A 4189-nucleotide genomic window follows, 5' to 3' on the forward strand; every position below is an offset into this window, starting at 1 on the left:
CCATTGGATTGTCATAGTGTAGTGTAGAATTTATCTGTTTTTTTTTTAATCTCCAAAACTTCTTCTTTTTCTTTCTCTTTTTAAAAATGCAAATGAGAATGGCACTGTTGTCTCAGGGTTTTAAAGAGCAGAGAGTGCCTGTTGTGCAGTGATGTGTGACTGAATACAGCAAGGAGGTTAGAGACACATCGTCAAGAGCTAGGTGCAAATCCATGGGCTTAAGAAGGCCATGACTTATTTACAACTTCTTATTTGCCACTGGCATCATTTGAATTTTTATAGGTTTTACTAAAGAGCAATATACATATATTGTTCTCTTTTGGAAAACAACCGTGTCTGAAGTGTTCCTGAGATTCTTGTAACTGTTATCACTTTGTTTTCGCAGTTCCAGTTTAGCACAGAATAAAATCTGGACTGTATGTGTTTGTGAAGATTTTGTGTCTACATGGTCATCAGGTAGAATTCCTTTCTGTGTTGTGAAAAGAGGCAGACTGAAGTCATTAGTCACTGCCAATGTCGTGTCAGTTCTTGCTGGCTTACTCTCGTAGCACTGGAGACATTAATAAAATGGGCTGCCAAGGCCCCTTGCAGGCAAACTTGTAACGTAGGAAGCAATTATCTTTGGTTGATTCCCTCTCAAAGGCAGTGGGTGTTGTAGTGTCAGTGAAAAGAATTAAGATCATTGGCTTTGCAATCAGAGAGATCTATGATTGGATTCCGTTTCCTCATTTATTGGTTCAACAAATACTTAGTGAGTGCCTACTAAGTGCTGGCCTCTTTTCCAGGCATTGAGATGCAATAGTAGGAAGGAAACAAACATGGATGCCTGCCTGTTAGCTGGGGAGGCAGCCACTAGCATCCAGGTGACAGGCTCGAGGCTCAGTCTTATGCTGAGCAGTTTTTTACCTTTCAGCTGCAAACCTTCCTTTCTATACAGTACTACACGGGACTGGGCTAGGACTCTTTCTCCTTTGCCCACTGGCTTCCTGTATAGGTCTATATATCAGTCTGTCTGCATGCTGCTAATAATGACATACCCAAGACTGGGCAATTTACAAAAGAAAGAGGTTTATTGGACTTACTGTTCCACATGGCTGAGGAGGCCTCACAGTTATGGTAGAAGGCAAGGAGAAGTAAGTCACATCTTACATGGATGGCAGCAGGCAAAGAGAGCTTGTGCAGGCAACTCCTGTTTTTAAAACCATCAGATCTTGTGAGACCCATTCCCTATCACAAGAACAGCATGGAAAAGATGCACCCCCATGATTCAATCATCTCCCACAACAGGTGGGAGTTACAAGATGAGATTTTGGTGAGGACATAGAACCAAACCACATCAGTCTGCAAATAGGGATGCTAGAGGGAGACTAGCATCTAGTGGGAGAAGGGGCTTTCTTCTTCTTCTTTTTTTTTTTTTTTTTTTTTTTCCTCTCAACATCATCCCAACAGTGACCTTGGCCTGACAGCAGCAGTTGGTTCCAGTCTCCAGCCTCTTTTGAAAACCTGAGAGCCAGCCTGTTGGTATGTTCTCAGAAGTAATAGCAAGAGCTGGGTCATGCTCCTCTTCAGAGGTCTAAGCCCCAGCTCTTTCTATGAGCTTCTGGGCTGTGATTATTCCAACCTCTTCCCTGAACAGCAGCTGTTCCTGCTGTTGTACATCAGAGTTAGCTCTGTGATCCCTGTTGCCTATTCAGCCCTCCACCATCTGGAAAACCAAGTCCCTGTAGTAGATTTTATGTTAAAATGCTTCATGTGGTTTTTGTTTTCTTGACAGAATCCTGATATACTCATACCATACAAGCTTATCTTAAGATATTTGAACTTTGTAACAAAGATGCTGAGGAATAGTCAACTGGTTATGAAGCACATCATCTTGGTACATTCACCATTTTCAATAATGAAAAAAGAGAAAGAGAGTACATTTATGTAGTCACATATTTTGTATAATTTCAAAGAGGGGAAAGTAAAAATGCCCGTGCTTACTTTCAACAGATCAACATGACATTTTTGTGAAAATGAAACACATCAGGGGTAGCTTTCCTTACACATTTGTTTAGACCTACAAAAGAAATAATTTCATGACCTACCAAACCATAACTGGATAATATAAACCCATATTCTTCCAGTTTTGTTTATTGGGAACAAAGCTTCTGCTCACGGTCATTCTTCAACCTCTTTTCTGCAAATTCATTTTATTTCTATCATCTCCTTATATGATATAGATTAATTTAACCTGAATATGTGTGGATTCTATTGTAAATAATGCATTTAACAACAATCAATAATGCACTCATATCCACTTTTAAGCCCTGCCCTTACTACTTCTTGATGTTAATTTCTAAGTATAGAATGCGCTTTTCCCTAAATGCAATCTAGCATATAATGCACTGGATTTTGGAGAGCCAACTTTATTTAAATAGGATCAGTGACTCCCTCTCAGATATTGATATGCAATTTCAATCCTGTCAGATCTATAATTATACACTTAATAATCTTCTACCATGAAAGGAAAACAATAATCTGTCTATCTGGCTAGCTAGCTACCTATCTAAATATCAAGCCTGCCTGTCTCTCTATTTGCCATGCCCTTTTAAAGTTGCTTTAACATATTCCAGTAGATGGAAGTCTGGCAAGAAGATATAGGTCTTTGTTCACAGACAATAGGAAAAAGTCTAAAATGTATAAGCTCAGTTTCACTTAATTTTAAAGATGAACAAACAAGGTGCCTCTAAGTGAAAGACTAGAATGAGTTTAATTAAGAATTAAATGTCCCTTGATGAGTCCTTGTACAGATTTTATAAGTTGCTATAGTTCCCAAGAATTAAAAAGTGAATCACTATAATGACTCAGTAACATACCCTTTTATAAGTCAGATTTTACCCTTTCTTGTTAGTTTTTGATTGAGGAGGACTTCTTTAAATTGTCAGTTGAAAGATCATGAAAAAATAATCATTGATGATAGATCACTGTGTGATTTCTGGCATCTAACTCAGGAGATAAAAAACTGGTAAGTTAGAACTCTTCATTTCCATCAGATGATTACTCAGCACGTATATGCATTAAAAGATGGTAATAAAGATTGAACTGATGTTGAATCCTGTTTCATTTCACCATTAAATAATATTCATCCAAGCTTACCTTAACTGAGAAAGAAATATATTGCATTCAGAAGTGGATTTCCAATAGCATTTTACTTTGTACAATAATTACATTTCAAAATTTGAAGCATTCATTTAATCAACCATGTACCACTAATAATTGTAACAATAACACAATACAGAAAAATAATTTAATACTTACAGCTTCATGTTTACAAAACAAAAAACCTTTTTTCTTTTAATTTTCAGTTTCAAAATATATTTATAGCAGAGAAATATGATAGGGCTATATAAAATATTTCCAGGCATAACATCATATTACATTAGGGAAAAATTATGTGAAGGAAGTGGAAGGAAAAAACTTCACAAAGAGGCAAAATATTAGGTAAAATGTCCAGTCATCAAAGAGCATGGTCATTGATGTTGTTTGCCTCTGTGTCTCCACCCAAATCTCATCTTGAATTGTAATCTCCACACGTCAAGGGAGGGATGTGGTGATGATTGGATCATGGAGGAAGATTTCCCCCTTGCTGATCTTGTGATAGTGAGTGAGTTCTCACAAGATCTGGTTGTTTGATAAATGTCTGACACTTCCCCCTTCTCACGCTCTCTCTCCTGCCCCCTTGTAAAGAAGGTGCTTGCTTCTCCTTTGCCTTCCATCATGACTATAAGTCTCCTGAGGCCTCCCCAGCCATGCAGAACGGTGAGTCAATTAAATATCTTTTATTTATAAAGTACCCAGTCACAGGTAGTATCTTTATAGCAGTGTGAAAACGGACTCATATAGTCATGTATCTTTTAAATAGATGATGATGGGTATAAAAACACTATGGCATTTAGATTTCTGGTTTTTTTTTTTCAGTATACTTTAAGTTCTAGGGTACATGTGCACAACGTGCAGGTTTGTTACATATGTATCATGTGCCATGTTGCTGTGATGCACCCATTAACTTGTCATTTACATTAGGAATATCTCCTAATGCTAGCCCTCCCCACTCCCCTCACCCCACAACAGGCCCCAGTGTGTGATGTTCCCCTTCCTGTGTCCAAGTGTTCTCATTGTTCAATTCCCACCTATGAGTGAGAACATG

General features: G+C 37.9%; 1 long non-coding RNA gene across 1 annotated transcript in view; it reads left to right on the plus strand.

Moving 5' to 3' along the window:
• Window positions 1-385: 385 nt before the first annotated feature.
• Window positions 386-4189, plus strand: part of LOC105538110 — a 6969-nt gene continuing 3165 nt past the window's right edge. Inside the window, exon 1 of the long non-coding RNA XR_001005840.1 lies at window positions 386-456. This is a non-coding gene — a long non-coding RNA (uncharacterized LOC105538110). The remainder of the gene's footprint in view (window positions 457-4189) is intronic.

The sequence above is a fragment of the Mandrillus leucophaeus genome, unplaced genomic scaffold (genome assembly GCF_000951045.1).
Source record: "Mandrillus leucophaeus isolate KB7577 unplaced genomic scaffold, Mleu.le_1.0 Scaffold103, whole genome shotgun sequence".
In the NCBI taxonomy this organism is placed as follows: Eukaryota; Metazoa; Chordata; class Mammalia; order Primates; family Cercopithecidae; genus Mandrillus; species Mandrillus leucophaeus.